Genomic DNA, 23,353 nt, shown 5'->3' with positions numbered 1-23,353 from the left:
TCCTTCTTAATAGGCTGATCTTTCACTTGGAGGAAGGTCATCTACCTGAAAGCCAGTGTAACTTCAGATATGGCCGATGAATTGTTGATATGATGTTTGCTGCCCAACAAATCCAGGAGAAATGCCAGGAGCAGAACAGATATGTGCATCCAACATTTGTTGTACACGAAGGTCTTTGATACTGTCAGTCATGAGGGCTTGTGACAAATTATAGCAAAATTTGGTTGCCTAGAGAAGTTCATCAGTATCATGTATCAGTTTCCTGATGGCATGCTTGTCTTTGTACTGGATAACAAACAATAATCTCACACAGTCACAGTCCGCAATGGAGTAAAGCAGGGCTGTGTGCTTTCTCCCATGATTTTAATCATTATTTTTCATAAAGTTTTTAGACAACTTCATGGAAAATGAAAATGGCATCAAAGTCAGATATCACACTGATGGTGAATTATGTAACTTGAAAAGCCTAGAAGCAAAACTAAAGTGAGAGAGCTAGTGCATGACTTTCTGTTTGCAGATAATTGCACATTCAGTGAAACCTCTGATGCTGAGATATAGCACAGTATGAACCAATTCTCTGTTGTCTCTTCTAATTTTGGCCTACCAATTACCACCAAGAAAACACAGGTTCTCTATCAGTCAGCACCACACCATCCATATCTGGAACCCTCAGTTACAATAAATGGAGAAATATTGAATGCTGGGTATAATTTAAGTGACCTTCACAGTATACTTCCCATAGAGGTCCAAATAGATAATGAGGTGCACCTATGCATTGTCAGATCTAGCTCAGTGTTTGGGAGGCTCCAAAGAAAATTGGGTGAGAGAAAAGGTATTAGCCTCCCTACAGAACTGAAGGTCTACAGAACTATTGTGTTAACCTCATTGTTGTATGCCTATGAAAACTGGACAGTATACCACTGCCATGCAAGAAAACTTAATTGCTTCCATTTGAGTTGTCTTGGGAAGATTCTGAAGATCACTTGGCAAGATAAAGTAAGGGACACTGAAGTCCTTCCTCAAGCTGAGCTTCCAAGCATTCAAACTCTATTGCAGAAAGCCCAAATTCGATGGGCTGGCTGTATTGCTCAAATGCCAAAAGTATATTTCCCCAAAAGACTATTTTGTGGAGAACTCGCACACGGCAAACTGTCACATGGAGGTCAGAAGAATCCATACAAGACACTCTCAAGGTCTTTCTGAAGAGCTCTGAAATCACTTGTGAGAAATAGGAGACACTGGCATAGAACTGGGAGGCAAGCCATTCCCACATCAAAGAAATACGAGCGAAGCAGAATTGCTGTAGCTCAAAAGAAATGTTAAATGTGCGAATTTAGAGACATTTCAACTCCAAATGTTCATATTCATTCCCAACCAGCGAAAGAACCTTTTGAGCTCATATTAGTCTGATCAGCCACAGGCTGACATATTAGACTTTGACCCCAAACTAGTGATGCCATTTTAGTTCTCTTTGAGAAAAAAGGACAACAAACAACTAGATTCCCAAACTGGGGGGCAAGAAGCCTTTTTGAGTCCTCCTTAATCTTAGTAGCTTCTTCTTTTATCTTCAATTATTTTTTTGTATATATCATTCCAATACATGGTTGTTGTCTTGGAGTTAGGAAGACCTGAGTACAATTCCAGAATCAGACACTTAATAGCTGTGAACCCGGAGCAAGTCACTTAAAGCACTGCTTGCCTCAGCTCTTTAACTATAAAATGGAATCAATAATATCACCTACTTCTTTGGTGTTGTTGCAAGGAACAAATGAAATGATAATTATAAGAGGTTTAACATGGTACCTGGCACATAGTAAAGACTATATTAATATTAAATGTTATTATTATTTATTAATATTATTATTAGATATTACTATTTTCTTTCCACTTAGCCTATTTTTTTTTTGGCTTTTTGCTTTTGGTATTTTCAGTGCTTAGCAGAGTGACTAATACACATTATTATTTTTTTTTCAGGGCAATGAGAGTAAAGTGACTTGTCCAGGGTCACATAGCTAGTGTTAAGTGTCTGAGGCTGGGTTTGAACCAGGACCAGTGCTTTATCCACTACGCTACCTAGCTGCCCCCTTATTTATTTATTCATTCACTTAAATTTTTTTTTAATAATGTGATGTTTTAATGGGCTTTTTTTTTCTAACTCAATATATTGGACCTGTGATGTTCTTGGTAACTCCTAAAAAGTAAATTTTCTGTACCTCTCTATTCTTAGAGTTTCTTGGGGCACTGAAAAGTTCAATGATTTTTTTCAGGGTCATTGAGTCAGTATCAGAAATCTGGGTAGTGGTCTTCTTGACTCTGAGGCTGATGCTTATCCCCTATACCATGGGTTTTTTTTAATTTTTTCCCTTATTTCTTCCAACCAGAATAATGGGAATAAAAAAAAATGAATGAATGAATGAATCAATTATTTTTGAAGTGCTTACTACGTGTAAACAGCTGTGCTAAGCGCTGAAGATATGAATAGAAAAGGAAGACAGTAATGATAAAGGATAGTTCACATTTAATAGAGTAATACAAGGTTTGCAAAATGATTTACATACATTATCTCATCTGACCCTCATAACGATCCCATAGAGTTTGTATGTCCCCCTTTATAGATTAGGAAATTGACTCCCAGATATTTTAAATGACTTGTCCAAGGTCATACAGCAAGTATCTGAGGCAGGAACAGAGCTATACCTGCTGTATACAAGTATTGTAGAAATCATCCTTCACCTCCATTTAACTCACACATTAAAGGCTTACAAGGGCATTCCTTCTATCTTCATAACACCCCCAAAAGAAAATATTAAAAACTTCAATTCTTCCATATTATGGAGTTTCTATATATTGGAGTAATTTCCCACTCTGGGGGATAATTGAATTCAGGAAGAAATCAATGGTTCTATTTTTAAGCAAATAAGTCAGAGAGAAAACTAACCCAAAGTTCAGAGAGAACCTTGTTAGTACAGTCATACATGACCAGGCTTGAGCCCATTGCTTTCTGGCTGTTTACAAAGAATGTGGTTAAACTCCTAAGCTTAGCTTGACTTTTAGCTTCTTTTTGTAGAGTTTGACATTGGGAAATGTTTTCCCACAGGCATAATATGCCCCTTTGTAGGGAATATATTTAATATTCTGTCTTAACTTCCTCTTTAGAAATCATCCCAGATGAATAATTATGCCTCAGGAAAAGAAATTACCCCCCCCACCCCAATCAAATTTAAGCTTGGGACAAATTCTGCCCTCACTTGCATTTGCAGTTTGTCTAGCATAGTGAGCAGGAAATACACCCATCAAGGTGAGTGATTATTAACATTTATAACATCACTTGTTAATTTTTGAAATCTCTTATTCACTTGCTTCAGAAGCAGGACTCTGAGTGGTTTCTCTGTTGTTCAGTATGCTGGAATCCTATTCCCAGGCTTGTTCGTGTTTCTGAAGGATAGTTATTGTTCAGTGCACTGAAGGAGAACAGAAATTGGAAGGACAATCTCGTAGACACAGTGAAGTCAAAATTAGAAGTCTATGACTTCTTAAACAACCACTCAGGACTTAAACTGGATAGTGTTTTTTTTTTCCTTTTTAATGAGTGGATAAAGAGGATATATATATATATATATATATATATATATATGTATGTATATATATATGTATATATATGTATATATATGTGTGTGTATATGTATATATGTGTGTATGTATATGTATATGTATTTGCTAGCAAAAAAAAAAAAAGGACTTGAATACTTTCTAGAATGAAAGTTTGTAAATAATCCCATACTGATTTCAAGATTTTAAAAGCACCTTACCATGCAACATGGATGCTGTCTCTCCCATTAGGCTTTATGCTCCTTGAGAGTAGGGGTAATTTTCTTGTTTGCCCCTTCCTCTATGTTTGTATCCCTAGGGTTTAACAAAGTGCCAGTACATAGTAGGTGCTTAATGAATGTCCTTGCCTGATTCAGATAAGCAAAATATTTTACAATGATATATAATTAGGTGCCAATAATTCTCAGATTCTCAAGGTTAAAACATGAACTTGGTGGATTTAAGTCTACACAGAGATCCTGTAATATGAATAATAAAATATTGACTCTGGAAGTTTCAAAGATTTGAGGGTTTATAAGTTTGGAATATAAAGACAAAATTACCTTTATTGCCTGAATGGCCAAGAGATTTTAAAATATGAAATGTTATAGCAAACCACACCCTTGATGAGAATATATGTGTGTATATATGCATGTGTGTATATATATATGCATGTATACACACATATACATATATGTGTATGTATGTATGCATATGTGCTAAATGATAGTACTGCCCTCTGAAATGTAGCAATAGCTTCCCTGCCAAGATTGATATAAGACCATCTGGGATAAGCATTGAAAAAAAAAAAAACAATGGGAGACCTAGAATTATCTTTCACCTGCTCCAAACGAGCTCATTTGCAGCAAAAGAGAGGAAAGGTCCTTCCTTGTAGGATCATACAGATATAGAAAAAAGGTGGGGAAAGTTCAGGACTCATTTGTACTCCATTCCTATGAAGGAAAGCCCTAAAGGTAGAGTAACCAATGCCTGAGAGACAGGAAAAAGGGGGCAATTCGGGATGACTGGATGGTGGAAAGATTGGTGAAGTAGGGGTGATTGGAGGGAGAAAAGGGAGTGGGTTGCTCAATAAAGGAAAGGAGAGAGGGGGTGGGGGTGGGAGGCAAAGCAGAAAGGGAAGGCGGGGGAGGAAAAACCCAGGAGAGAGGGCGACAGGAGAGGAGAGAGGGACCTGAAACTGCCTAGGTTCTGAGAGGAGAGGGAGTGGATAGGCAGGGAGGGGTACAAGGCGGGACAGGAGCTGCCTTTTCTTGTCTTGTGCCAGCTACTGGAGGGGGTGAGGCGGAGCCTCCCCGACGGATTCGCGTGCTGCCAGCCTGGGAGAGGCTGGTTACTCCCCCAGGAGGAGCAGCGGAAAACAAGAGGCTCTTAACCCGGCAAGTCAGCTTCCCTCCTCCCTGCCCTGAGCAACTGGGGTGGCAGAAGAACTTTCCTTTTGGGAGGCACGGAATCTGATCTCGCCCAGCAAGGCCAATGAGGTGTGTTGGGAGAAATGGGGGGAGGACGGTCTTTCTCACTCACAGTCCTATCCTCTTTCCTCCCCCCCCCCTCCCCCCGCTATTTCTCTCCGTCCCCAGACCTTTCTATCCCTTAAGCTTTGCTCTCTCAAGATAGGGGACAAGGTGGCGATTTGGCTCAATATTGAAAAAGGGTGTGTGTGTGTGTGTGTGTGTGTGTGTGTGTGTGTGTGTGTGTGTGTGTAGAATCCACCTTCTCCTCAAGGTTCGTATTTCCCAAAGTAGGGGACAACGTGTCCGGGGTCCTCCACCTGCCTCCTTCCATTCGTCCCTTTTTCTCCCTGCTCCCCTGAACCTCCCAAACCCTCTCCCTCCATTGCTAAAATTTAAGTTAATATTCCTGTCGATCAGGTGTATGGTGGAACCCTTGTGGAGCCCCCTCCCACCTTAAAACCCTACAACTGTTTGGGGCTACTGTTAGTTCGCCTCTCCTCAAGGTTCCCCAAGCCCTCCCTCAGGTCCTCTAGCTTTCTGGAAGGGGTGGAGTACAAGGGCTCTCCACTGTCCATCCTTTGTGCCCCCTAAGTAGGCAAAAGCCTCAGGGGATCTCAGAAGTGTGTGTGTGTGTGTGTGTGTGTGTGTGTGTGTGTGTGTGTGTGTGTGTGTATGTGTGAGTTTGGAAGAACTGGGGGCTCGCCACGTTACCATGGTTCCCTGGAAGCTGTGCATAAGGACCTAGACATGCCGGTCACGGATGTTCCCTTCTTCCCTCTTTGTGCCGGTTTTTTTTTTGGTGAGTGTATGCGAGTGTGAATGTAGACGTGTGTGTGTGTGTGTGTGTGAGAGAGAGAGAGAGAGAGAGAGAGAGAGAGAGAGAGAGAGAGAGAGAGAGAGAGAGAGAGAGAGAGAGAGAGAGAGAGAGAAATCTGAGAGAAATCTGGAGAGCTCCTGGGAGGGGGGAGGGGTTGTTGGATGGGGCAGTTCCTGTCCCTGTCCACTTCTTGCCAGCCGCACTCTCTCAACTAGGAGGCGGGGTGGAAAATCCAATTAACTCCTGTTCTTACTATTACTTGGGCTGCTAATAACCAGCATCTCGGGGGGGGGGGGGGGGTGGCGGAGGAACAGGGAGTGCAGAGCTGAAGTAGAAACGCTGGCAAAAAGGAAGGGCAAGTGCCTGGAGAGCGCCCAACCAGGGGGCCAAGGTACAGGAGAGAGGGGTGTGTGTGTGTGTGTGTGTGTGTGTGTGTGTGTGTTTCTACTTGGGGGCGGGGAAAGGGAGATGAGAGTTGGGGGGGGCACATAGGAAAGCCTGGGGAGCACTGTGTCTGACCTAAGATGGGCAGACTGGGCTCCCTCCGGCTATCTGGGGAGGCTAAGGCGCAAAGAAGGTTTTTGTATTTGCCGGAGAGCATAGAAAAATGAAGGAAAGGGATGGGAGGGGTAGAGTGCTGGCCGAGAGGTGCTCTGGGTGACCCACCCACTGTCCCTTTCCCGGCCCGGAGGAAGAGATCTAGGTTGGTACAATGCACTGCTCGCAGTGGATGCGTTTATGGCTGGGTAAAAGGTACTTGACAAGGAAATCCCACGTTCACAGTCCCTGCTGCTTGGTCGGTACCTTGCCCTTTAAATCTTCAGCTTTGGCTGCCAGGGGGAAAGCGAGCAAGGCTCAGCCCGCAGGGAGCGATGAAGGAGGAGGCACTGGGGACCCGGTAACTTGGGAAGCTTTGGAATGTGTTCTGTGGCGCACGCTCCTGTGCCTGTGTGTACGCGCCCGCGTTCATGAGAGCGCGCGAGCCCGCGCCATGAACATCTTCAGAGGCTGGTGGGGAGGGGAGGCATGGACGCTGAGCTCTGGCACCAGTGGCTCTTTTGGAAACCACCTTCTGCTCCATCCCGTTCTGTCTCCTCTCCCCTATCTTCTCTGAAACCATCTGTCACTGTCACGGAGACCATTCAGATAAGGCAAAACTCTGGCCAGATCAGATAGAGATGAATAAGCTGCTGGACCTGGCAAAGTTGGCATCGAAGGGCATGGAGTAGTGTGCTTCAGCACACGGGAGGGAGGGGAAACTTTGAGAGCAGGCATACCGGTGGGGGAAAAATAGTTAATACAATAAAGATATTTTCTAGGGCTCTGGGTTGGGGAGGTTTCCTTGTCCCCATTTTTCCTTGCTGCTTTTTAAATTCAGTTTGCCTAATTTCAACCACCCCTGATGGATAATACTGGGCTTGGGTAATATTCTTTGGTTCAGGTATACATTTAATTTCATTCTGCCCATTTTGAGCCTTAAGTGCAGTAGGGAATTTGCCCAAAGTGGCACAGAGTGTGGTGGTATATAATCAGCACTTGTGAGCTCCTCAATGTGGTTAGGGAGTAAATTGAGATAAATGGGTGATAATTTAAAAAGAATCTGACTGAGTGTGATTTCTGCATACTATAGTTCATTAAAAACAGATTTCAGGCTATTTTTTGCTCACTTCACAAAAAAAGACCTTCAGAATAGGATGGTAGTAGCATCATCTGATGCTTGGTATTTTCAGCTTGTTATATTGTCCTCATGGCCTTCAAACAATGGCTTTTGGTAAAAGGAAATGTGTTTACTTTTCAGCCCACTGGGTATGTGATTTCTTCAGCATAGATGCTGAAGGTAATACTCCTAGTTCTGTAAAGTTAATTTCAATCATTAAGTCTATTACATGATGTAATACCCCATTGAACATAGCTGCTACCTTGAAGTTCAGTGATCTCATGAAATATATAGGCCTTCAATATGAACTCCATCTTGTATGTTTATTCATGTGGATGTGGTGAATGTCAGAAAGATGACAAAAACAAGAAATATATGTATGTATGTAAGTTTGCACATATATACACATACATATATATGGTGTGTATGTTTATATATGTGTGTATATATGTATTTATATATGCCTTTTCCACTGCTCTTCAGCTTCATATCTTGATACAGATATTTCTTTGATAATAATTTCAGTGTAGGTAAATAATGATCTAAGCCACTTTTCATAGTAAGTGGCACATAGCAGGTCATGAATGAATTCTTGTTCCCCAAACCCAGAAGATAGGTATTTTTTTTCCTAAACATTTCATTATAGTCATTTAGAGATGTTGTGGAGGATTTGACAAGTAAAATATTAGATCTTTCACCTTTTTTTAATTGGGTAAAGGAAGATTCCACATTGAAACTGAACCAATTGGATCATAATCAAAGGGATGAATTAGGGGGAGCACCTCTCAACATCTGATAAAATAGCTTATTTATTGGTAAAAGTTTAGGTATTCTGTGTTGACAGAGAGAAGACTTCATCTTCAAATTGAGGTTTAAAAGGTATCTGAGAGAATTAATGTGACAGCTTGACTTTAGTTCATTTGATCATTTAAATATTGTATCCCAGGAGCCCTGGCATAGATGTTTCACTTATTGGAAATTATTTTTCATTTTGATTTGTGACAGATGACAGAACAAAGTAGTCTGTACTGTTTTTACAGTTGTTAAAGATTACTTAGTGCTTTTCTTTAAGAAAAAAAAAAAAAACCTATCCCATGAACAGCTTAAATCAGTCAGAAAAATACATTAAAATAACTCCTTAAAGTAGAGATGAGAGGAGAGAAACAACCAATTATAGAGTTGAACTGGATTCAAATTTGGGAAACCACTTGACATGCTATGGTTTAATCAAGGCAAGGAACCCTGTTTCTTCATGAAAACAGATGTCAATGATGCATTCTATTATTGGTTTCAATCAGTGTACGTAGTTATTTTTTTCAGATGGAAACTGACTGCTATATTTTCAATTATGAACATTTTGATTACAGTTTCATTCTAAGTAACTAATTCACATTCTGAAGTGAATGCAATTATTATGGTGATTTACATACAATATGCTAAGTTAAAATAGCTGATGAGGGAAAGCCTAATGTGTTTCTTCTATTCATTCCAGAAAGAAAGAAAAAAAAAATATTGTGCTAAGCATTCATTCAAAGAAAAAACAACTTTATTCATCAGCATCTTAGCACTACTTCCAAGTAGTCTGGCACATAGACATTTTAAACAAAACTAAAAGGATAACTATATTACTTTTCTTTTGCCTTTGCAACTACGTGGTGAAGTAGATTAAACACTGGGGCTAAGATCAAGGAGAACCTGAGTTCAAATCCAACCTGGGTTACTTCCTTGCTACTGGGAAAAACAACCTCTGCTTGCCTTAGTCTTCCCATTCATAAAATGGGATAAGAACAGCCCTTTCCTCCTAGGTTTGTTGTGAGGATCAAATGAGATAATACTTGTAAAGTGCCTAATATATGTTAGGTACTTAATAAATACTTGCTTCATTCCCTCCCCCATTAACATTCCCAGCTCTTAGCACAGTTTCTGGCACTTAGTACTTAATAAATGCTTACTGACTGTCTGACTTATGTTTAGCACAACACACACCATTTCATTTCCACCTGAGGACTAGTGAAGGGGAATGGAGGTGAACAATTCAGATATTTATCCAGATATATTGATTTTTCCCTTTAAAATTCCTCACATTTTAACTGAAGGAAAGAATCTTTTTTTTTTCCTTCTCTAATTTGGGAGGACAGTTAACACCTCAAACATTACTAATTACTGCAGTTTATTTTATCAGTGTTGCTAGTCTAGTTAGTTAATTATAGCCTCCCTATAAGCCTCATGTTGAGAATAATGAATTAGGGTAGCATTTTGATCAAAAGAACATCTATCCCTTTTATCTTCTATGAATACAAGTGTTATTGTGTTACCAAAAGTCACCATAATTTTCCCAAAGGGGGAAAAAAACCCAGTAAATGGCCAAGATTCTTTACCAATTTGACTTAGAAGCTGGATGAATGAGTTGAATTGATCAGAAACAAGTGGCTGTGAGCTGCTGGTTGCTTGGCAACCCAACATTATTCTGCAATTTCTTCTGGTATATTTATCCAGTAAACTAGAAAATTCTGTTTTGTTAAAGAATGTTTTTAACTGGTGCATAAATAGACCATAACCAATGGAGATTTTATGTATTGAGGATTTAAAATGATGCTGTATTTCTTCCCATTGTGATTGGATAATCAAATGCCAAGTGAAAAGGGAACTCTTTTCTCAGATTTGTATTGCTTAGCATAGCTTATGTATTTTAAATTTATTTACACCACCTTGTAGCAATATGTAAGATCAGCCTTTCTTATCTTTATGGGGATATAATTATTGAAATATACTAACATATATACACATACACTCATATACATATATATACACATACATGTATATACATACATACACTTGCGTATATGTATATGTATGTATCTTTCATGGGCCTTCACACCACATAGTTGTCTTGTAAATTTGCAAGGGTCTAAATCACCATTTCAAATAATTTAAGCCCCTCAAATACAGCACTTCAGTACATTTATTTTAATGGATTCATGATCTCATGGGTATGTCTTTCCTCCATCTGTGCAAAATATCACCTGTCCATATGTTTTTATATTTTGTGACACTTTCACATATGATTTCACACACCTGCTCAAGTATATTCTGAGCAAATAAGTTCTATCTTTCATTCATTTAACCTTTTGTGAATTTGGAGTTAGGTTTCATATGCTGTCCCACCTTTTGATGTATTTCTGTCCCACCCATTTTTCAGATCATATATGCCCTTTGCAAACATTCTATTTATAATCAGTTTTTCAATTTCTCATTGTATACTTCTCATTTAGTTTAGATCATATCCTTAGCACTTAGTACACTGGTTGGCAAATATTTCGTCTGGAGCAAATGGTCATCTAAATTTCATGCTAAAAATTCCTTCATTCACTGATAATGTTACCTGCCTTGCAGCCATACTAAATTGTAGAAAGAGAATATCAGTTTAATTCAGTAATTCAACTCAATTAGCCTGCTTGGGATGTGGTGATGATTCAGGAATAAAAATAAATGATCCTTTCCTTTAGGTGGATAGGATAGAAACACAGCTAAGTATAATTAAGGGGGGGGGGGCAGTGAAGGAGAAATCAGAGAACCCAAGGAAAGTTTGAGTCAGATGAGATCATGAACCTAATTGGCTCTATCAAGAAAGGTCCCATTTACATGAGAAGCTGCTCTTGACTGGAGACTTGAAGGATAATTAGTATTGTAAAAGAAAAATGAGGAAAGAGTGTGACAGCAAGATGTTTGGGATCATAGAAAGAGCACCAGTTTCCCAAAGTGATCCAATTTGAGCTCTTCCTTTTTTAGGGGGCCCAGCTTGCTTAGATAGCACTGTCCAAGAAAGAGTTATACCAAGGGGGAAATATATATAGACATATGTATATACATATATGTATATAAAATAAATTAAAATGTTTTATACATGTTTTAGCATTCAGTGGATAAGACACATTTCTTATGTGTCTACCAAGTACCAGGAACTCTGCTGTTTTAAGATTCAAAGATAACAAGGAAACAGGCCCTGCCTTTCAAGATCTTTCATTCTATTAGAGGACACAAAATATATATGGCTAAGTGGATATAACATATATGCAAAGTAGATATAAGGTAATTTTTTTCACATATTCATTTTGTAAATTGTAGATTGCTGAGGCAAAAACATTGAATGGACATAGATTTCATTGAAGACAATCTGCAGACTCAAAAGAAATAGCAAAACTTTCCATGAGATGCCTCAGGAAAGCCTCAAAAATCAATAGCGGGGGGGCAGCTAGGTGGCGCAGTGGATAAAGCATCGGCCTTGGATTCAGGAGTACCTGAGTTCAAATCCAGCCTCAGACACTTGACATTTACTAGCTGTGTGACCCTGGGCAAGTCACTTAACCCCCATTGCCCTGCAAAAAAAAAAAAAAAAATCAATAGGGATTGGGGGCAGCTAGGTGGTTACAGTGGCTAGAGGTCTGGCCCTGGATTCAGGAGGACCTGAGTTCAAATCCAGCCTCAGACACTTAACACTTATTATCTGTGTGTCCCTGTGCAAGTCACTTAACCTCATTGTACCACCAAAAAGAATCAATAGGGATTAAAGGATTTATATAGGAGGGGACCTTAGGAATCATTTAGTCCAAGTCCTTTTTTAAAGATAAGAATGGAAGTCTTAGAGTAGTAGAGTGACTTGCCCAAGGTCACACAGTTACATAGCAAGAATTCAAGCCTAAGTCCCCCAGACTTTTCACATTAGACTGTGTTGCCTCTTCTACCCTGGCATTCCTCCTCTAACCAGGCTGCTCTCTGGTAGATCTTCTTATATTCTATTTTTATCTCATTATTATTCCTACCTTTATACTTAAGACTCTAAACAGGACATTACATATATATTTTTTTTTGGGGGGGGGTGAGGCAATTGGGGTTAAGTGACTTGCCCAGGGTCACACAGCTAGTAAGTGTTAAGTGTCTGAGGCCAGATTTGAACTCAGGTCCTCCTGACTCCAGGGCCGGTGCTCTATCCACTGTGCCACCTAGCTGCCCTAGTACATTTTCTTATGCCTTCAGCGACTATATGAACATGCAACTTCCCGCCATGGATCTTGCTTGACAATAATTTTCAGCAGATCATTATCTCCATGGTCACATCTGTGACAGCATATTGTATGATTGAAATATAATCATGGAAGTTGCTGTGCTTGAAGATAAGCTTTGAGGCTGTTTTATTTCCCGTACTACATTCAATGGTTATTTTGAAATCCAGAAACAAGAGAAACAGAGGAATCATATATTGTCACACTCCAGCAGGTTTTTGAATACAAAAAAAAAGAAAGCATTCTAATGGAGGAAAAATGTCATCAAAACCTAACTATTCCCTTCTCACATATACATGTTTATTCCATGCATAGAAAATTATTATAGATGTTTGCTCAAGATGACAAAATTGGCAAGTGAGTTGAGAGTTGCTGATTTATTTTTTGCTCATGTTTGTTTGTTTTTCTGGTAAAAGTATTGTCTATGATCTTTTCCATTAAAACAAAATTCTGTCCATCTTTGAGATAGCTTGTAAATCATTCTGCAAGTGCCTTTACAATTGTGTCACCTACAATTTTACAGAATGCAAATTTCTTTATTACTTGGCTAGGTCTACCCATTTTTCCTTATTTTATTGCCTTAATTGCTATTCCTTTAGGGGAAGAAGGGGACTGGCCAATAAAGGCACATTTGAAACTATGTTGACACTATCCAAATATGGCAGTTCTACCACCATGAATAAAGAGAATAAATCCCCATAGCATATCTGTTCCATATTACATCTGTTCAGTTTTGTGGTCATCCGTCCACCGTTAACCAGTTATGATCTTGTGATGTTTAGGGTAACTGAATCTCATATCGAGCTTTGTTTAAGCTATTTTTTTGTGTATTTTTTTCCCCTCACTCAGCTGTTTTTTTTGCTTTTTTGTGAGTCAGAATTCCTGATAATCTTTAATCAGTCTCCTTTGTAATATTTTGTAAATGAGCTTGTACTCTAATCTGGTCCCACCCTTGACTGAAATGTTCCAGTGCTTGGCAAGAAGGTAAATTTTTGCTAACTAAGCTGGTTTCTGGGATGAAAAGTTCATAGTAAGTCTTATGCAGTAGTTAAAATGCTTTAAAAAACTGGTGATCAAATCAACATCTTTTGTCTGTTTTCCATGTTTTCCATTCAATATTTTGTTTGTTGTTGAGATTGAATGGCTATAATGAAACACAGTATCTTCGTGTCTTAGTTCTCCTAATTTGGTATTGATCTGGATTTTGTTCTAACTTGTCAATTTCCATGGACTGCTGACTCTGAGCATTGACTACTAGGCATTTCCTGTCTATAACTGATAATCCATTTTAATTGTGTCAGGTTATGGAGGTATTGTTTTACAAAATAGCTAGCATTTGTATAGTGCTTTTGGTTTATAAAGAACATGTATCACCCAGGACTCTAACCCATTTGTCTAATATTCTTCTTATTGGTGAAAATTGATTATTTAAACATATATATATATACACACACATACCTGTATATGTATTCATATGCACACATATATGTAGCACATGTATAGCATATTTATATGTGTATACACACACACACAGAGTTTTTCCCTCAATCTTTCTCTCTCTTTAGGCTCTCCCCGAAGAGAATGTATAACTGCAAGCCTTCTCTCTCAAACTTGAATGCCTGAAGACTGGGCTCTATCTTCTATCAAAAATTCTCACAAACCCTTCCTCACACTGATTCATTAGTCTCCACCTCTAAGGAGAGTCTTAAGCAAATAGACTTGAGCCCAAGGTAAAATGAATTATTTTATTTGATCTTTACAGCAACTATCTGAGTTAGTTGCTCCTACCCTCATTTTAAAGATGAGGAAATTGAAGCACAAAGACATTAAGTGATTTACCCAGGGTTACATAGCTAGTGTCTGAGCTAGAATTTGAATTCAGGTCTTCCTGACTCTAAATCCAGTATGCCATCCACTGTGCCACCTAGCAGCTTCAAAATATCAAGTACCTTTGAACTCTCCTTCAAGGAAGTATTCATCCTATATAGGTTAAACTTCCAAATATTCTACAAAGGTTTTCTTTCAAACCTTGATTTGGAAATATGTTTTTCCAACATAGCTTTTGCTACTATTCTCTCTGCTCTGAATCATCAAGTATCAGGTTATAAAATTACATTGTCAAAATCTTCAATATTCCATTAGATGGGGATAAACATAAAGACAAATTTCAATCCCTGCTTTCACAGATCTACTAGGCTAATCAGGGAAACAACATGAAAACAACTTCTTCTAAAACAAATTATATGCAGGATACCTTTGAGATAATCTCAGAAGAAAGACACTGAGATTAAGGAGGACTGGGAAATGCTTTTTTATAGAAGGTAGGATTTAAGCTGTAACTTAAAGGAAGTGAGGGCAGCCAGGAGATGGACATGAGAGAGTAGATAGTTGTAAGCTTGTGGGACAAACATGAAAGAATTCATTGTTGGAAATGGGGCATTTTGCTAAGGGTGGGGGAGGTGAGGAGGGCATCAAGGAAACCAGGATACCAACCAAGAAGCTATTACCTGTTGGTGATGATGGTCTGCATTAGCCTGGTACTAGTGTGGGAGGAGAGTTGGTACAGAAGAACATTTGATGACATGTGGGGGCTGGGGGTTGAGAGATGAGGCAAGGATGACAACTACACTGTGACTGAGAAGGTGATGCTAGCCTTTACAATAACAGGCAAGTTAGAAAAGAGGTTGGGTTTTGGTATATTGATATGTTACTGATGATTGAGTTGTTTAAATTGTCTTTGGTACATCCAGTTTGACATATCTAATAAGCAGCAGAAGCTGCAAAACTGAGCTCAGAAGAGAAGTTAATGGTAGACAAATAAATCTGAGAATCACCTTCTTTGAGATGATAATGGAGATCATAGAAGCTGATGTGGTTCTTTCTTTGTTCCTTCCTTCCTTTCCCCTCTCCCTCTCCCTCTCTCCTCTCCTCTCCTCTCCTCTCATTCCCTCCCCTCTCCTCTCCTCTCTTCCCCTCTCCTTCCCTTCCCTCTCCTTCCCTTCCCTCTCCTCTTTTTTTCTCTTCTCTCACTCTTTTTTATTTTCTCACCTGAATTTCGTATTACCTTGATAAGTTCATATGTGTAGAATAGGCCAATGAGATCTACTGTTCAGTGTTATTATTCAATGAGGTGAATTTTAGGCATCCTTTCGAGAAGTCTTTACCCCAAATCCAGAATGGTCTAGCATCTCTTTGAACCCCTAAATGCCCAGTGTTTTCTTACCAATAGTGATTATCTGGACCTGCTCTCCCAAATTTTTGGCTATACTACAGAGCAATCTTTCTGGACTTCATTCCCCCATTCCATTAACATTTATCTGGCCTAGTGCCCCATTGCCTTGCTTTGTCTGCTTCCTAAGGTGATTACCAAGAATCTCATAAGTTATTGAATGTTAATGTGTTAGAAGACACTAATGGTGTAATGTATTACCCTTCCCATTTGCATTTTGCCTTTTAACTGCCTAAAGCACACGGAATTATACCAATAGTAGAAATTTCAGGCATGGAGACAAAGCAGTAAAACAATACGTTTAATAGGAGAGATGTTTTGGCCCCCTTCTGATCTCTTTCTACCACATTGTAGATGTTGTGGGCAGCTTCCCCTTCTTGTCAACGTTCTCTGCTCCTAAATATAACATACTCTTACATGTAAAATCATGAATGAAGGAAGCTACAGTCAGAAAAGATTCATCTGGCTTTGTGTGAAAAAGGTTTCTTTTATGGTGCCAGGGAGAGAGGGCCCAGTTCAACTGAACATAAAATAACGGGAGGCATTTGTTAATGGTCTGAATGATAAGAGAGCAGATTGGGAATTAGGAATGTTATCTCATTCAAGACCTTTGCTGAAGGATTGTAAAAGAACAGCCAACTGCCTAGATAATAGATATTGATGTTTTATGTATTTCTTTGTCAAAAAAAAAGACATCTAGTATTCAAGGGTTTCAGGGAAAGAGAAACATTGACCTTTTCTATGCTCCTGTGAAAAATGTATTTGTCTCTTGACAGTTATATGTTACATTTAAAAACACATACAAGCATATTTATATATGTATATGACATCAAGAGAATGTAAGCTTCTTGACATTAGGGACTGTTTCATTTTTATACTTATATCACTGGTACCCAGCACATAGAAATAGGGACTGGAGGGGAAGCTAGGTAGCATAGTGGATAAAGCACTGGCCCTGGATTTGGTAGGACCTGAATTCAAAAGTTCAAATCTGGCCTCAGACTCTTGACACTTACTAGCTGTGTCCCTGGGCAAGTCACTTAACCCTCATACCCTCATTGCCCTGCAAAAACAAAGAAAAAGAAAGAAAGGAAGGAAGGAAGGAAGGAAGGAAGGAAGGAAGGAAGGAAGGAAGGAAGGAAGGAAGGAAGGAAGGAAGGAAGGAAGGAAAAAGAAAAAAAGAAGAAATGGGATAGGAACTGGACCTGTGATTTCAATGTGTAGAGATGTGAGGAAATTTTCTCTACTGATGCAAATTGGCACATTTTCTGGAACTTAGATTTTGGGTTAAATGACTTTCCCAGAGTCACGTAGTCAATATGTATCAAACCAGAATGTGAATCCAGGTCTTCCTGACTTTAGGGCCACTTCTCTATTCACCATACCACACTGCCCTTCTGCCTGACTCATAGTAAGCATTTAATGAATGCATATTGATAGATGGAATTAAAGCAGAAACTCGCATAACACTAATATCATGGATTTCTATAGACAACACTTTATACTTTTCAAAAGCATTTTGATATAGTTCAATTCAACAAGTATTTTGTAAGCAGTACTTAGTAAGTGTCCATTAGAATTAAGGCACTGAAGCACCATGCCCATTGAATCAAAAAAAAAAATGGTATCTAGGGTATATAGGTTTTATTTGTATTTTATAGATAAGGATGCTAAGGCATAGAGTGTTTAATTAACTAGTTCAAGGTCACAAAAAGTATAGATTCAAGTATAGAGTTAATTCAGCGTTCTTGTTTTGTGTCCTCCTGTACCATGATTTAGCCTTATTTTATAGAAAAGAGGTCTGTTGTGCATATCATTGAAAGGTCATTTTGAAATGGGAAGCTAAGACAATTTAATTCAGCAATCATTTATCAGTACCAACTGTGTGTAATGCAAATTCTAGGCATAATGATACAAACGTGAATCACAGTCAAGTAAAAAGAAATATTTTTTGTTTGTATTTTAAAGATCCTGCTATATGCCAGGTACTGTTCTACGTCCTGGAGATACAGAGATAAAACCAAGATGGTTTTTATTTTCAGAGAGTTTCCATTTTAAAGGAGGAGACCGCATACACATCTACATATATATGTGTGTTCATTTGTATACACACACACATGTATGTATGTACATCTCTCTATATAGGTATATATAAAACAAATCTACAAGACAGATTCAAGATCAAAGGGTCCAGTGGAAGCTCGGCAATTGGGGTGGCAACTAGGAAGGGATTCATATGGATCCTTGAATGAGACATGGGATTACAAATGGTAGAGGTCTGGACAGTCATTCCGTTCCAGTCACAGGGGCCCACCCCAAGGCAAATGCACAGGGGCACAGAGCAATGTGTGTGAACAACATCAAGGCCAGTTTAGCGGGAACATAAATGACTTAGAGGAGAAAAATTTATAATAATACTGGAAAGGAAGAATGGTTTCATATTGGGAAGAGCTTTAAAGCCTAACAAGAGTTTACAGTTCATCCTACACATAATAGGAAACCGCTTGGAAGTTTCTGAGTAGGGGAGTAACTTGAGCAAACCTGAACTTTTTGTATAAATTATTCTGGTTGTACATTGGATTATACCAGTCATCCCAGGTTTCTCTGCGATTGTTCCTTTCATCATTTAATGTGATATCATTTCATCATTTAATGTGATATCACATGAAGCGTGATACCCCCATCTTGACGGAAAGGTGATAGACTCAGGGTTCAGAAGCGGACGCTTTTGGGGATATGGCTAATACAGTTCTGTTTTTTCTTGACTATGTACATATATTTTTTTTTTAAATCTTCATTTTCCTTTTTTCCCCTTTTCCCAATGGAGGAGGGACATAGAAGGGAGAGAAAATAGTGTTGTGTTTTGTTTTGTTTTTAACCAGAAAAAGGGAAAGAAAGTCTTTGACTACTCTGTACATGATAGATTGGAGAGGAGAGAGATTTGAGACAAAGAAACCAATTCGAAGACTATTGTAGTAGTCCAGGTTTGGGGTTTACAAACTAAGGCCCAAGGGCCAAATCCAACCAGCCTCTTTTTATCTGGCCCCTGATCTTAAAATGTTCATATATGTGTGTGAATACATATATTTATGTGTAGACACACATAGGTACAGATATGTATGTGTATATACAAATATACTTACCTATATGTATACATATACACACATATACATGCATGTATATATATATATATATATATATATATCCATCTGTAGAAATGCTATATTTTTATTTTAAATTGTAAAAACAAAAGAAAACATTCTTAGCTAGCAGGCCATACAAAAGCAGCTGTAGTTTTGCTCATCGCAGTCTAGGAAATAGGTGACAGGAGATTGAACTGATATGGCTGCTGTGTGAGAGGAGAAGAAGAGATGCATGTGAGACATGTTAATAAAAATGCCACTGATTTGATATTTGGGATGAGGAAGAGTGAGGACTTAGAGAAACTAACATAGGATCATTCTGTTAGAGAAGATCCCATTATGTGTCTAGTCAAGATAGATTTATGGGTTCCCTTTCATAAGGTCACTTCTTTACTTTGGGCCTCATTACTTCTCTCTTGGACAACTTCAGTAGTTCCATAATCAGATCTCAGCTTCCATTCTCTTCCCATCTCTAATCTACCCCCTATATTACTGCCAAAATAATCTTCTTAAGGCACAAGATTGACCATGTCACCCATCTGCTCAAAAACCTCTTTTGGATCCATTTAGGACACAATGAAAAATTCACACTTATGCAATTGGCATTTAAGGCCCTGCATAATCTGAGGCCCACATTATTTTCCAATATCATTTAATACTACTATCCTCTAAGATCATAAGATCATAGACTTAGAGTTACACGAGACTGTTTATTCAAGCCCCATCACTTGAAAGATAAGGAACTGAAGCCCCAAAAGTTTCATCCAGTTGTCTAAGGTTACAGAGGTAGAGAGGAGCAGAATTGGAATGGGAATCTAGGTTCTTTTGCCCTGTCTCCATGAAATTATGTCAAATCCTATATCTTTTCTCCAAATGGAATACTTCATCTTTCATTTCTGTCTATTCATACAGTCTATATCCACTGTATTTCAAATGTATTCTTCCTTTATTCTTGACTCCTTGAAACCTTGTCATACTTTAAGGTACAACTTTTGTGTCATTTCCTTCATGAATACTTCACTAATCTCAAACTCTCAATTTCTGCTACTTTTTCAAGTATCTTTGTCTTATATTTGGGAACATGTTAGATTCTCATTCAGTCCCATGCTCCACAACTGTCTCTGCAAATTTAAGTTCCTTGAAGACAGGGACTTCTTTGTTTTTAATATATCTCCAGGCACCAAGCACAGTAAACTGAATATATTAGGTGCTTAATAAATATTTGCCTGGGATTTATAAAGGGATGAATTTTTAACCTATTAAGGTATGTTTATATGCACAATATAGCATTCATATTTTTATTAACTATGCAAAGAAATTGTAGATATACCAAGAACAGTTTTATTAAAACTTCATTCATATATTATATATTTATGTCTTAGAAAGCAAACTATACTTAACAGAGCTCATAGTCTCTCTCTCTCTCTCTCTCTCTCTTTTTTTTTCTTTGCAGGGCAATGAGGATTAAGTGACTTGCCCAGGGTCACACGGCTAGTTAAGTGTCAAGTGTCTGAGGCTGGATTAGAACTCAGGTCCTCCTGAGTCCAAAGCCAGTGCTTTATCCACTGTGCCACCTAGCTGCCCCACTCATAGTCTCTTATATATGCCTCTTTCTTTTTCTTTGCATATTGAAGTGTTTATATATGTTGAATAATCTTTTATTGTTAGTTCTCATGTGTGTATGTAGGTAGGTACATATATGTTCACATTAAACCATATTTATTTTCAAAAGAAAGAAAATGTGGAGATAGAAATGAAATGATTTGACTTGAATTGGTGTGGGGGTGGTAAAAAAGAGGCAACTAGAGGATTTCTAAAGAGAAATATGAGAATGAGAAGACATTAATTATTCTCTATCAATTAAAGCTAGGTTCCTTAAAAAGACATTAAACTAGATGATTTCTCAAAGCCTCTTTTCATCCTATGCTATTAAGATTTCCTTTTATCTTTGTCTTCCTCTTTCATTTGTAAAGGGGCACTGTACAATCCATCACATATGTCTGGAATCAAGCTCATAAAGCCTCCATGTTGGTTACTATCTGGGGGAGGATGCTGCATGTGATCTAAGGCCTAGGCTCTCATTGGTCAGTTCCCCCTGTTACATATTCAATCCAAGAGTGCCTTGGCAAATGTATGATGTAGGGGGGAAAAAGCCATCAAAAACGTGCCTTTGCTGTCTTCCCATGCTTTTCTCTGAACTTAATATACCTTATTAGTTCTCAAAATCCATCTAAAGCGACCCATAACCATGAATTTAGTGGCCTATTTTTTACCCTTCTTTATGGATAACACATTTTCTAAATCGTTTTGATCAAACTTTATTTGTTTATCAACTTACCACCTTTCTAAGATAACTGTGGCTATGGAAACCAGTCTTAGTCATATATCTTGCTAATGTGTCAAATTCCAATGTGTTACACCTCCCAGGAGCATTAAGAAATATATCCCCACTGGTGGGATATTAGGCACCAAAGCAGGCCAGTGGAAATTCTATTTGGAATGGTTACAGATTTGAAGAACACCATAAATGATAGCATCTAGCTTATTGTCCAGTCGAGCTGTGTGTAAGAATATCCTGTGGCACCAATTGAAACCTGTGATGTGAGAAAAATAACATTTACATACTTATTGCTATTTCTTAAAAATGCTTTTTTTGACGACTTTCCAGGTCTGCCCTGACATAGCTCTGAAGGCTAAAAATAAAGAAGTTGACATATTTTCCTTTGCTTCTTTGTTAAATGTAAGCAATTTCAAGATATCAGGTTGGTATCTCCATAAAGGTGTGGGCACCTGAGTGCTGCAAGGTACGATGAAAGGAGCTGTCAGTGACAGATGCCTTATTTCTGTTGGAAATGGCTTTTGTGCATGACACTCAGTGTTATGATAGTATTCTCAATAATAGCAGCTCATAACTAAGACAATCCCTTGGGGCATAAGTGCATTCCCATTATTTCCTCGTGTGTATTTTAGAGTTTTGAAATGCTTCTATTTTAGGCTTTTAAAATTCTGTTATTTTTGTCTAGTCAGGGCAAAATAAAGTTGCATATATTTAAACATCATAGAATTGTAGAATTGAAAAGAACCTCAAATATGACCGATTAATTTTGATAATAATAATAATAATATGTAACATTTATACAGTGTTGTAAGGTTTTCAAAACCCTTTACAAATGTTTCATTTTATCCTCACAACCATTCTGGAAGATAAATGCTATTATTCCCATTTTAAAGATGAGGAAAGTCAGGCATAGAGAGGTTAAGTGACTTGTTCAGTGTCACACACAGTCATCTCATTTTACAGGGGAAGAAACGGCATGTTAGACAAAATGACTTGCCTGATGTCAGGTAAATGTAGAGCATTTCAAAATGCAAAATGCAAAAAACAAAAAATCTCAAACTAACAAAAAATACCTCATTAAGGAAAATTTTACTTAGATATCTCCCATTCCTTGCAAATACAAAGGGTGCTGTGGGAATACATGGCATTTTGAAAACCATTAACTTACTGTCATAAAGTTAAGTGGCTTGTAGAAAATGCTTTTGTAAGGCACTGGGCAAGGGATCTATCTGTTTTCTATTCATGTAAAGGAAAGGTTCTCTTTCCTTGTTAATATCATTAGCAATTTTGTTGCCAGTTATTGATGTGAACACTGTTTCTGATTTTATGGTTTTCTTCTATGTTCATTCAGTGAATGAATGCAGAAAGCCCATATTTATGGGGCTGGCAGAAAGACTCCATGCTTTCAATCTCCTTAGTTTTCAAGTGGCAATAAGTTCCATCTTTAGATATTTTCCAAATGAACAGTTTCTATCAGGCCCAATATTTGCCTTCTCAAAGAATACATTCATCCTCATGTTTGCAAATTATGTGACATTCTGAGCTTACTCTGTGAAATGCATCTGATATCATAGTGAAAAATTCATTACTATAAGACAGGCATGTTAGAAGATAACAAAGGTTCAACCGAATGCATTATACAGTGGGAAAACACCTTAACCCCTTTCCATCATTGTCAAAAATAGCTTGCATGTCAGTTCATTTAAGTCTTCCTATGGTTTTCTGAATTCCTTCTATTTACACTTTCTTATAAAGTGATTGTGCAATGGAAAGAGCAAAGCCGCAAGAGTGAGGGCAACTAGGTTCGAATCCCTCCTCCCATGCTAACTGTATGACAATGGGCAAGTCACTTAAACTCCATGAGTGTCAGCTTTCTCATCTATAAAATGAGGAGGCTACTATAGATAATTTTTGAATGGGAGAGCTATGATTCTAGTCCATTTTGTTTCATTTTGTTTCTTTTTTCCTCCCTCTCTCCTTCCCTCCCTCACTTCCTTCCTTCTTGTTTCTTTTTTTCCCCTCTTTTTCTGCTATAATCAAGTATTGCTC

At 38.3% G+C, this 23,353-nt stretch overlaps 1 protein-coding gene across 1 annotated transcript in view; it reads left to right on the top strand.

Moving 5' to 3' along the window:
- Positions 1 to 4,773: 4,773 nt before the first annotated feature.
- Positions 4,774 to 23,353, top strand: part of CHL1 (cell adhesion molecule L1 like) — a 291,478-nt gene continuing 272,898 nt past the window's right edge. Inside the window, 1 exon segment of the mRNA XM_043968375.1 lies at positions 4,774 to 5,087. The gene's annotated coding sequence lies outside the window, so the exon portion shown is untranslated.

This window comes from Dromiciops gliroides, chromosome 1 (assembly GCF_019393635.1).
Source record: "Dromiciops gliroides isolate mDroGli1 chromosome 1, mDroGli1.pri, whole genome shotgun sequence".
Lineage (NCBI taxonomy): Eukaryota > Metazoa > Chordata > Mammalia > Microbiotheria > Microbiotheriidae > Dromiciops > Dromiciops gliroides.
Note: the sequence above shows the minus strand (reverse complement) of the source record. Positions and strands in the feature narration are given on the sequence as shown.